The sequence below is a fragment of the Macrotis lagotis genome, chromosome 2, assembly GCF_037893015.1.
Source record: "Macrotis lagotis isolate mMagLag1 chromosome 2, bilby.v1.9.chrom.fasta, whole genome shotgun sequence".
Classification (NCBI taxonomy): domain Eukaryota; kingdom Metazoa; phylum Chordata; class Mammalia; order Peramelemorphia; family Peramelidae; genus Macrotis; species Macrotis lagotis.
In genome coordinates, this window is record NC_133659.1 from 304,261,238 (window position 1) to 304,274,699 (window position 13,462).

A 13,462-nucleotide genomic window follows, 5' to 3' on the forward strand; every position below is an offset into this window, starting at 1 on the left:
ATTAGAAAAATGTCACATGCTTATGGTTAGGTAGAGTTAACATAATAAAAATGGCAATTCTACTCAAATTAAATTGTTTATTCAGTGCCATACCAATCAAAATACCAAATGGCTACTTTATTGCTAGGAAAAATAGTAACAAAATTCATCTGGAGCAACAAAAGGACAAGAATAGCAAGGGAACTAATGAAAAAAACAGGTAAATGAAGGTGGCCTATCTAAAGGTGGCCAGATCTAATACTATACTATAAAGCATTAGTGATCAAATTGCCTGGTATTGGTTAAGAAATAGAGTAATGTATTAGTGAATTAGGAAAGTTTCAAAAGAAACTGCAATAAAATAAATTGCAATATTATTTATAAAACCCCAAGATATCAGCTTCTAGGATAAGAACTCACTATTTTTGACAAAAATTGTGGGGAAAACTGGCAAATAGTATGGCAAAAACTAGGCATAGATCCACATCTCATACCGTCTACCAAAATAAGGTCAAAAATGGGTACAGGATTTAGACATAAACAGTGACACCACAGATAAATTAACAGACAAGGAAATACTCTAACAGATCTATGGAAAGAAGATAAACTGATGACCAATCAAGAATTAGAGCACATTATAAACTGCAAAATGAATGATTTTGACTATATTGAATTAAAAATGTATTGCACTAATAAAAATCAATGCTGCCAAAATTAGAAGGAAAGCAGAAAGCTGGGAAACAATCTTCACAAGTAGCAGTTCTGATAAAGGTCTCATTTCTAAAATTTATAGAGAATTACATCAAATATATAAGATCACAAGTCAATTCCCAATTGATAAGTTACCAAAGGATATGAATGGACAGTATTGAAATGAATAATTTAAAGCTATATATAATCATATGAAAAAAAATGTTCCAAATCATTATTAATTAGAGAAATGCAAATTAAGATCAAGGTATCACCTCGACCCTATCAGATTGGCCAAGATGAGAAAAAGGGAAAATGATCAACATTGGCGAGGTTGTAGGAAGATTGGGATATTGATGCCAGACTGGAGGAGTTGTGAACAGATCCAACTTTTCTGGAGAGAAATATGGAACTATACCCAAAGAGCAATAAAACTGTTCATACCCTTTGACCCAGCAATTAAAATTCTAAGTCTAAATCAAGAAAAAATTATAGCAAAAAGGGAAAAGTTTTACACATTCCAAAATATTCATGGCTGCTCTTTTTTGGTGGCAAAGAATTGGAAATTGAAGGGATGATCATCAGTTGGGGAATGGATTAAACAAGTTATGATACAGCAATACTATAGAATAATATTTTCTATAAGAAACCATAAATAGAGAAGCATGGAATGACTTATGGGATCCGATGATGAGTGAAGGGAGTAGAACCAAGAGAACAATGTACACATAAGCAACAACATTGTGAGATGAACACCCTTGATGGAAGCAGCAGCTCTCAGCAGTTCAGAGAGCTAGGACAGCTGTATTAGAATGGCTATGGACAATGGTATCCCCATCCAGAGGAAGAAAAACAAAACAAAACAAAACACAACTCCCGCCCCACCAAAAAAAAAAGAAAAAACCCTTCAGAATCTGATGAACACTTTATAAAAATTATCTCTTTTGTGTATCTTTCCCTTAATCCTAATTCCTCATACTGAAGGTAACTTATCTGTAAACATGTTTATCAAAAGTATATATGTACAATGCTTACCTAGCTGTTTGCTGTTGAGGGGAGAGGGGTGGGAAGGGAAGGTAGAAAGAAATTTTGTAACTTAAAAATATACATATGGGGCATCTAGGTGACACAATAGATAAAGCACCGGGCCTGGGGTCAGGAGTATCTGAGTTCAAATCTGACCTCAGACACTTAATAATGGCCTAGCTGTGTGGCCTTGGGAAAGCCACTTAACCCCATTTGCCTTGCAAAAACATAAAAAAATATATACATGTGCATAGGAATGAAAATAAATTAATTAATTTTAAAAATTTAGATTTCCCTGAAGTGTGTCTCCTCTATAGCAGAGTAGACCCTGGAATGTGAATTTAGTTTCTGTATTCCAATTGACTAAAGAAAGCTTTTTTGCCTATAATTTCTTTGATCTCTTTGGTCATTTATTTCCAGAGTTTGACAAAAAGAATAAGGAAAGATCTCTTGTAGGAGTTGGACTTGTGCTGAGCTTTGAAAGAACCTAGAGATTCCAGAAGTTTGAGAAGAGGAAGGAGAACATAAGGTATGGAGTGAAGTTCAAATACAAAGAGATGATCAATAGGATATTGTAAGATGAACAATTAGAATCACGTATAACTGTAGTGTAGAGATATTGAGAAGAGGGAGACAGATAGGTGATTTTAAGGCATTTTAATGTCAGATCTGATTCATCACCCTATTTGGGATATCCCAAGCAGAAATCGTGGAGTGGTTTGCCATTTCCTCTCCAGCTCATTTATCTGATGAGGAAACTGAGGCAAGCAGGTTAGGTAAGTAGCCCAGGGTCACATAGCTAGGAAGTATCTGAAGCCAGATTCAAATTTAGAAAGTTGAATATCTATTCACCTAACTAGCTGCTAGAGGATATTAAAAATAATTTTAAAAATGTTTAAATGTTGAAAGGATGAATTTGCATTTTATTTGAGGAGAATTGAATAGTTACAGCTAAGTCCTGAGCATACAAATAAGAAAAAGCAAAGTAGTCCCTGCCCTTAAGGAGACTACAATGTAATGGGGGGAAGAAAACACATAGAAGGAAGCTGGACAGTGAAAAATGGGGATACCGAAACTAGGGCAGACAGAAGTTAAGTGACCTGCCTAATCACATACCTAGTAAATCTAAGGCCAGGAGTAAATTCGAGTTGTCCTGATTTCAGAATTGGATTCAAGAGTGGTTGGAGAAATAGAGTTAAAAAGATATAATGACTTATTGCTTATAAGAAATGAATGAGAGCTGAAGAGGATACCTCCTGGTATCTGAAACAGGAAGACTGAGACAATCTGACACAATTTTCAACCCCTGCAAGAAAAGGGGTTGAAAATATTTAATAATATCATGGGCTTTGTTTTGGATTTTTCAGTTGCTATTTAATTGATTGCTTGGTTTTTATTGTTTTAGCCTGAGGGAATAAGTAAAAAGTGAACATCAACATGTGGAAAAAATTTCTTGGGTTACCATTTCATGAGTGAGGTTTTTGATTTTTTTTTCCTCAATTAGAGTAAATATGATTATTCATGAAATCATTTGTCTGCCTTGTGGGCCTTGTTTTCTTGTTAGTCTCTATGGAAACTAACAAATGAGAGCTAATAATCCTCTGCTATAAAGGAGGTCATACTGCAGAGTCAAAAAAAAAAAGTACCTCAATTTCTTCTCTGATTCCCTGGTAATCTGGAACTGAGAGAGTCTCTGATCCTTTTTCCCCCGGAAAAATAAAGTTGAAATCATGGGCAAAATGTTCTCCGTTGCTCATGTTCAGGTATAAAATGAGAAATTGTAGGAGACAATGGAAATAGAGGGAATATTTGCAGAGGGTTTTAAAATTTTTTGTCAACTTCACGGTTATCCAAGAGCATGCTTTCCCAAATAAATCTTTTTTTTTGCAATAATTCATTGCATTACAGCTACAATAATATATTCTGTCAATTTTGGTTTTTAAAATTTTAAGAGATACTTTCTCTTTAGAAAAAAATCTACTAATCCCAATGCACAAGCCCATTCAAATATTTACGAGTGAAAATGGATGTTAAAGTAAACAACTAGAATTTAAAACTATCATAGGATCTTTTAACATTCCTTCCAAGTATATATTGTTGAGCATTGATCATAATAGCTTGCATGCTTTCTCCTTATGTGTCCTATTCTCTTCACTTTTTTGAAAAATAAAGTTATGTTTTCTTTTTCTTTTTTCTTGCACATTATTTGCTTGCTTTTAAAATGTTTTGGCAGAGGAAAAGATTTAGTGGAAAAGGAAGAACGAAAGGGAGAAGGAAAGAGAGAAAGAAAAAAAAGAATACATCCATGTTTATTAGTAGTTAGAAACCTTGAGCTAAAATTCCTCCTTTGCAATATACCAGCTATAGGAAATTGTTTTAGGCAGTTCAATTAATTCATTCATATCTTTACTAACTATATTTTTTATTATTTATTGTTATATGTCAGACACTCTGCTAAGTGGTATGTATACAATAAAGAGGCAAAAGTTAGTCCCTACCCTCAAGGTGAAAATAATCTACTAAACTGTCCATACTTGATCTCTCACTGATATATAGCATTCTCTAACTTGGAAAGAATTCTTCTTTTGGAAGTTCCTTATATCATTCTGGTAAGCACTTATTTTGCACCAAACACTATGTACTTAGTTTGTGCAACTGAACAGGTGAGTAGATAAATTCTAATTTTTATTTAGGATAATTTAGGATCATAAATAACAGACTAGTAAACTAAAAAATGTAAGCACCTCTCTATTACCTTGGAGAGATGAGTGATTATGGATGCTAAACGGTGTAGACATTGTCAGACATAATTACTATTTCATTTCTTTTGCTTAACTCTTGTTCTTTTGCTACAAGAGAAGTCTTCCCTGGTGTGGGCAGTGAGGAAATCTACATTTGGTGTAGGAAGACTGTGTCTTAATTCTGCCTCTGAAATCTATCCTGGCAAAATTGTACAACTTCCCACTGCTTTAGGCAACTTTGAAAGTCTTTAATTTGCAGAGAAAACTTTAATCTACATTAGTAAATCGAGTTTCTCTATCCAGGAGGTATTTAAGTCAATGAAATGACGCATTCCATCCACACAATTTAAGGAAATATAATGTGGCATACATTAGTAGGATTGTGCAGTAAAGAGATAATCCTTTGATTCTTTTCACAGACACTGCTCAATGATACTACATTGAAATTCCTTCCTTTCAGACCACTCACAGATTCTGTGAATGGCTAAATCTTTCAAGAGAGAAATATTTTCATTTACTAATTGGCTTTCTTTTCAATCATTATATGATTTCTCCCACAAATACTTTCAGGATAAATATTATGTTTACTAAGATTTACTTAGTTACTTGAGTTTAAATCCTGCTTCAGACATTTATTAATTACTAATTGTATCATCCTGCACAAGTCAGTGAGCCTCAGTTCCCTCATTTGTAAACTGAGGATAATACAAGTAGGAGCAGATTAACATGAATGATGATTTCCTGAAGTGGTCACTTAGATTTGAATTTATTAATTCAAACCTATTGTAGATAGGCAGCACAAAATTTGAATTATGTGACCATTTCACAAGTTTAATTATTTATTCTTATTATGAGAAAATCCTTACTAATGAGGGCCTATTTAAACTAACAGTACCTCATAGAATCTTTTTGATTCTTTGCAAAAACACATGGTGCATTTATAAAAATATAAATGTTTATTATTTTTGTTATTATTTTGACATTGAAATCCAAGATAATGAACACCCATTTATAGAGCACTGGCCATGTACCAGGCCCTGGGCTAGAAATAATGCATAATAGAAAACATACTAGAGTGGCTAAAAAAAATCCATCTATTTTTTTCTTGAGACTCTTTTCATCTATAGCTCTTTGCACATCTTGTTTTACTTTATCTGCCCACCTACAAAAAAATAGTGAATAAGGTAAGAATTGCCCTGATTACATTTGGATCCCAAGAAACAGTCAGTTGACAAGAAGTCATTCCAGAGATGGGAAGGTTGCTCAAAGTACAAAAATGTCAGGAAGCAAAATGAGGACGCTCTGAAGAAAGCCAGGAGGTCCTATTCTTTGTAAGCAGGAAGTCAAAGCCCTGGGAACAGACAGTTCATAGAACAGTGTGCTACTGATCACCATTCTCTTGAGTCCAGGGTTTCCAAAATAAGCCTTGAAAAACTGGGGCATCTCAAGACATAGAATTGTAGAATTCAGAAGGAGAAGGGACTTGAAAATCATCTGTCCTCATCCCTTTATTTTACAAATGATACAGCTAAGGCCCAGAAACATAAATTAAATTTATAATGCAACTAAAAAATACTAAGATAAAGTATTTTAGAGGATAGATATAAAATATTTCTTAAAATAATAAAATAATATTTTAGCTTTTTATCTATTCTCTATTTCTTAGAAATAATAAAAATAATGTTTTAGCTTTTGATCTAATCTCTGACAAACATTTGGTGGTAGTTAAAAGAGGACTATGATAACCTGTATCCTCCTTCAAGACACACATGCCTATTTTTCTTGACTTTTGTTTAACCTTAGAAGAAATATAACCTCAACATGACATATGGTATTATATTATATTTAAGAATAGTGTTCCTATCAACAATAGAGAAACTGGTTTTTTTTCATTAACTTCATGGATCACAGAAGAAAATTTGAAGAACACAGTATGGAATTTGAGCACTTTTATAAAATCCTTCCATAGATCAACACTTCTTGATGGGGGGAAATTTCACTTCTGAATGTATTTCAAACTTGCTTTTTGATGGTCTCATTTTAGCGTCTAAATAAACTATACAGAATATAACACTGACTTATTCCTTTTACTGTAGAGCAAAAGTGGCAAGGGTAACCCAGGAATTAAAGGTTGATAATGTACCTCAACTGACCCCACCTCTCTCCTTCCTCAGTCTCTAGTAATGTTGGTGATCTCAGTGATCTCAGTGATTGTTGCTTCTACCATATCTCAACTCTGAGATTCTTTGATTTGGTGTGTCTTTCAAGTGAGCAGTATTTTCACTTAGTCTTAGGAATATTATGACTATGCCACCAAATACAAAGACATTCACTGACCCTTGAGAAGAATTTGTTATTTAATTTAATCAGAAACACAGGTGGGAAAAAATCTTGTAAATCAGAAACTTTTACTCTTTTAATTTTTTTGTTCATGTAGGGAAATATGAATTTGTGGCTTCTGTAAAATAACTTAATTTAATATAAATTAAAATTTATCATTTATTTATTTATTTGTTTATTTATGTTATTAAACATATCTCATGGGCAAAAGGAACAGCATGGATGAAGAGCAGGTCTCAGAGTCAGGAAGATATAAGCTCTGAAAGATTCTGTCTCTGTAATTCTGAATAAGTCAGTTATCCTGTCAATGTCTCTGATAACTCATTAAGGCTTAATACTTTAGGAAAACCTGTATGGATAGAAGAGGTTCCTCATTCACTATCATTCTGATGGTAGTGAAATCACAGGTTCAATCACTAGCTTTCCCCTAAATATAAGACATTGTATTAGATACTAGACATGAAACAAAAAAAAAAATCCCTGCTGTGTTAGACTACTGAATCAAGAAAGCCTTTCATGGGAGATGACATATGAGCTGAGCCACGAAGGAAGCTAGGGCTCTATAAGGAAGAAAAGAGAAGGTAGGAAAGTCGAAAGAGGGGTCCCAGATGGAATAAAGGCATACAGGAATGTTGAATTTTGGCCACAAAAACCAAGGTGGTTTGGTTGGAAGGTAGAATTCATGAGGAATAATGTGAAATAATTCTGACAGAGGGAGCCCAACCTTGTGTTGGGAAAGAATTAAATTCTCATTTTGAGTTTCTTATGTTATTTCAGAAGCAATGTGAGCATAGAAGTAACATGGTAGAATCTTTGTTTTAGGAATACTACTTCAACACCTGTATATTTCAGCACCCTCCCCATGCTAGGAATGTTTTCTTCCTTGACTATTGGGAGTTGGAGCAAGGAAATCAGTTTGGCGGCAAATTAGAATAGTCTTACAAGATGAGAAACTAAACTAGGATGTTGGTTGTGTGAGTAAAGGTCTTCAGTTTGCATAGCTAACCATTAAGCTTACCACACACAGTGAAGTATAAAAATAGGACCCCATTGGAAACTCTTCATCATACTGAGCAGTTACTATCCTGCTCTATCTAGGCTGATTATATTTTATTCTTATGTATTCTACATTTTATTTAAATTTGCTCAATATAACATCTGACTTTTCCCTCTTCAAGCTTGGAATATTTTCTTACTTGCCTATGTCATTTTGAACTCTTAATTTCTTTAAGCACTCATCTCAAGTATAACCTGCTATGAGTCCTCTTATGAGCCCCCAAAGTCTTCCATGTGTTTTGCATATGTCTTATCTTTACAAATTAGTGTCTGTGGTCTATTCACCCGAAAGAACATCAGCTCTTCAAGAACAAGAATTTCCATTTTGGGGGGACTGTGGTTGGGGGATGAATCTCTAGAATTCAGCATATAGTAGAGTCTCCAAAATGTCCTCTTAAATTGGAAGTAATTGAAAAAATCTAAACAAGATTTTCAATTTCATTAGGGTAGGAAGTTCTTTCACTAATACAGATGGCAATCGTTTTTAACAGATGGTCTTAAAGATATTCTGTGGGACCCCAAACTATTCTCTCTGTAAACTGATGTTAATAATCACAACTAAGAATTAAAATGCTTCATATACAATATTTTATTTAATATTCAACACTATCCTAGAGGTAAGTATTGTATGCATTCTTATCACCATTTTATAGATAAGGTAGATATTTGATAGAGAAATTAAGCAACTTTTTCTGGGTCCTTTATTATGCAATTACTATGCATCAGAGGCAAAGCAAAATGGGGAAGTGAATAAAATTTTGGCCTTTGAATCAGGAAGATTCATCTTCCTGATTTCAAAGCTGATATAACACTTAATCACTCAGGTCACATCATTTATCCCTGTTTGCCTCAGTTTCTTAATCTATTAAATGAGCTGGAGAAGGAAATGACAAACCACTCCAGTAGCATTACCAAGAATACCTAAAATAAATTCTCCTCAAATCAGATACAACTGAAACTACTGAAGAACAATTGTTCCAAGGATTGTATCAAACATTACTGATATAAAGATACATTTTTAAACATTTCTGATCCTCAAGGAGTTTACATACCATTGAGGTGGGCACAGCATAATATATATATATATATATATATATATATATATAATGTATATATAAATATATGTATGTGTGTGCATATGAATATATACACACATATGCATAAGTGTATGTATTTGTGTGTGTATATATGTGTAAACAAATTAAGAATAAAGTAAATTAATCAAAATAACTCTATAATTATCAGAGAGTACATTCAAGACCAAGTCTCCCTAGAGGTCAAGACTAATAAGAAATATTTTCATTTTACTTCATCGAATCACTGAAATAAAAAATAAATATTAAAAAAATGAAGACAAGACATTACAATCATCAGGATTAAGAAATTCATGGAATCCTTGCCTTTTATTTTGCCAACATATCAAGGAGCAGAAATTTCCAAGTAAGAGGATTTATGGCTGAGAGAGGATTTAGGATACACAGGATGAAGTGAGTAGAGGGAAGCAAAGTGAAGTTGAAAAGCTAAGATTTAAACCAGGTCCTCTGACTTCAAGTCTAGTCTTCTTTCGTTGTACGGATTATATTAATTTTCATTTTGCATCCTGTTTGTTTACAAGTTCCTTCCAGATTGTAAGCACTTAATAAATAGAACTGAATTAGCTTTAGGAAAAGTTAGTCTCTAACCAGAGAACAATGGAGCTCATATTTTTGCCCCAGAATAACTTGGTCTGGGAATATTTCCTGAAAGAGGTAAGATCTATGTGTTAGTTAATGAAGATAACCTACCAGAGAAGTCAATAGGTCATCCTAAGAAGATGCCACAAGGTAGAAAAAGAGTAAAAGAAATGGAATCTAGAAAGGACAAATGAAACAAAAGGGACTGAGCTCAGGTCTTTGAGCAAGGGCTGTTATTTTAAGAATTTTTGGAAAATCAATCCAGGCTTTGTTAAATGTCTTAAATGTGTTCAGTATGTCTGGTCATCCTTTTCTTTTTTTAAATTCTTATAATGGTTTAGCAGTCATTTCAAGAGGTTTTATACTTCAAGAATCTTTTCATCTGTAGTTGCAAAGGCATTTTTGCGATACACTACTCATTCAAGCACAAAGAATAAATCTAGGAATGGAGAGGTTATGTGACTGACCTGAAGCTACATAATGACTTCGTAACTCAGCCAGAAATATAAAACTCTAAGAATTCCAAATCCATGTATCTTTATCTAGACGTCTTTCTCTATATCTGCTGCTCTCCAGGGAACATGAAGCCTTCACGGACAGGATATTCTGTGCCTACTCCTTTCAGATAAATAAGTCAGTACTTGGGCAGAAGTAGGTACATTGATTTTTGCTGGCCAATGGGGCACTTTTAGGGCATTAACTTTAAAAATTACATTCTGGTGACCTACAATAGCGAATATAACTTTGAAAAGTCTGAGATGCAGAACCAGTCACTTTTGCAGAAAGACATTTCTTAATTTAGAAGGTACAAGAAGCTTGACATGATTGCTGAGGAGTCAGTAAGAAATAGTTTTAATTGTGGAGTCTGGGTGTATATCAACTCTTGCACTCACCTACACTCATTAATAGTATAGAAGTTATGTACTTTTTAAGTATAGCTGTATATTTAAACATACAATATATATAATATTATATGAACATATCTGTTTGCAAAATAATCATCTCAATGAATGAATTAAGTAGACTGATCTTCCTGAATTCATATCTGACCTCAAACACTTATTAGCTCTGTTACCCTCTAGGAAATAGAAAACTAGTCCAGTGTTTTTGCCAAGAAAACATCAAATGGGATCACAAAGAGTCAGACACAACTGAAATGACCAAACGGTATACTTTGTTTACATATGTATAAATATATATATATATATATATATATATATATATAAATATATATATGCAGTACAGACAAATAATAAACTATATACATATACATTCATATAAGATAATATATATAGATATTTTGTATATGAATTTTTTAACTTGAGATGAGCAAATTTCTGTCAGAAGGTAGGAAGCATAGTTCATCATTAATCCTATAAATCATAGTCAATTGTCAAACTGATTAGAAATTTTCAGTCTTTTAAAGGTATTTGTACATATTATGTTGTTTTTAAGTAGTTTTGAGCATTGCAAAATTATATTTGCTTATTATAACTCTTTGAGTCTGAGGTTTTTGTCCCTTCCTTTGTTCTTTTTAAAATATATATATATTAAATATATATAAAAATATATAAATATATATATATATAAATATATATATATAATATAAATATAAATATTTTCATATTATTACAATAATCTTGTTGTGAGAATAATCATAAACACCCTGCCCCCCCCAAAAGGATAAAAAAACCTCAAGTATTTTTGAGAGAGAAAAAGAAGTATACTTCAGTGTGTGTTCAGATTCCAGTGACTCTGTTTCTGGGATGAGTCGCCTTCCCCATCATAGCCACCAGAGAAGTTGCTTCAATATTTTCCCACAGTTGCTATCACTAGCTATATTTCCCTCTACTCTGTTCCTCCCCACTCTCATCTATTCCATTCTCTTTATCCTTTCAACCTGTCCCTGTCCAGAAGTGTGCTGTATCAGAATACCCTCTCCCAAGATCTTCCCTCTTCTCTACTATCTATTCCTCCATCCTTCCCCATTCGCCCTTATCCCATCCCTTTCCTCTCATTTTTCTCCAGGTTAAGATAGATTTCTATACCGTATTAAATGTGTATCCTATTTCCTCTCTGACTTATTTCTGATGAGAATGAAAGCTCACTCATTCCCCCTTGCCTTCCCTCATTCCATTTTATTGTAAAAGCTTTTTCTTGACCATTATGTGAAATATCTTAGCCCCCTTCTTCCTCTTCTTTCTCTTCCCCCCCAGTACTTTCTTTTATCACCCATTGACTCCATCTTTTTTTACTATATAAGCACTTCCAATGCTTTGTTTTTTTTTTGTTTTTCTTTTTCTTGGGGGGGGGGTGTGGACAACCCACAAGGATCTTAATTCTTCCGAGGTCTTATGAGAAAGCTCTGACTACTCTCTTCTCTGTTCTCTGGGATGTGGATGACCACAGCATTCCCCTCTGCCCTAGAGCTGTGAGGAGGATCCCTGCTCTGTTATGGTGTTATGGAAGCCCAAACTGCAACCTGGCTCCAAGCGTGGGCAAACAGCAGAGTCTTGCCCCAGAGAGAGCAGAGAGACTTCTGCAGTCTCCCCCAATCTTGTCTGTGGACTGAGAGCTGTGGATATGCTGGGTGGTTCTGCCAACTTCTTCTGCAGATTTTTACTGCAGGACTGCTCTGAAGCCAGATCTCTGCTCTGCACTCACTCTGGGGTGGCAGAGCTCTCTTACCACCCCTTCCAGCTGTCCCAATGATTAAACCACTCCCTCTGCCATGGACCCAGGGCTCCGACCCAGCTGTACTGCACTGCAGCTTTTTCCAACCCCCATCCCAGTGGAACAGAGCTGTCCCAGAGCTTTTCTTAGTTGTCTTGGACTGAGAAATTGTATCACTCAGTCTTTCTAGGGTTTCTCCTCTAAATTTTGGCTAGAATGATAATTTGACGGCTTTTAGGGTTTTGGGGGTAACTAGTTTTTGGGAATTCCTGCCTTCATATGGCCACCTTGGCTCCTTTAGTAATTTTTTTGCTCCCTTTACTTTTTAATCACTACATTCAAATTTTCACAAGCTTCATCAAAAACATTGCTTTCATCATCTCTTAATCAGTCACACTAGAGGAGATCCAGATTTTGTTTCTGAAGAACTAAACTAATATAATATTAGCCCTGATTTACTTGATTTTAGTAGTGATATAGAGGATAGAGTACCAGACCTGGATGCAAAAAGACTCATTTTCCTCATTTCCTTACTAGCTATGTGACCCTGGGCAAGTCACTTTACTCCATTTACCTCAGTTTCCTCATCTGTAAAATGAGCTTGAGAAGGAAATAGCAGTATTTTTGCGAAGAAAACCCCAAGTGGGTCAAGAAGAGTTGGGCATGACTTAAAAAAACAACTAAATAATAAAAAAAAATTCTTTCCTAGATGGCTGTGCTATGCTAGGTTCTGCTTATTCCTGACTTGCATACATGTTCAAAAAATATGGTGAAAGCATGTGGAAACCTTGCCATTACATTTGTCAAACTCACAAAGTCTGGATAGAGGTACAGTCTAGATCTCTTGTCATTCTTTGCCTCATTAACTATTCCATTCTAGCATCACTGAGCTGGTTTTCCATTTATACCCCAAATTTACAAAGTTGATTTAATCACTGACTGGTATCTTAACATAGTATCTGACTCAAAACCAAAGAAGCTCATACATAAACTCAGCTGAAAATGGTATTTTCCATATACTCTCTACTTTCCTGTCCATACCTAATTATTTAATTGTAAGTGAGAAGGTAAGTCATTAAAATGGAGGTATTGTTTTATTTTTCCTTTTTTGTCAATTTCTATAGCTGGCAATAGCCTTCAATTGAATTCCCTCCCTATTCCCAAAGTATTAAAAATGTTGTATTTTTGAATGATAGTTACCAAAACATAATTGTATCTGCAGCAAATATTAAATCTAATTAAATGTTCAGCAGGGAACACCACAAATCCAATAGAAAAAAAACA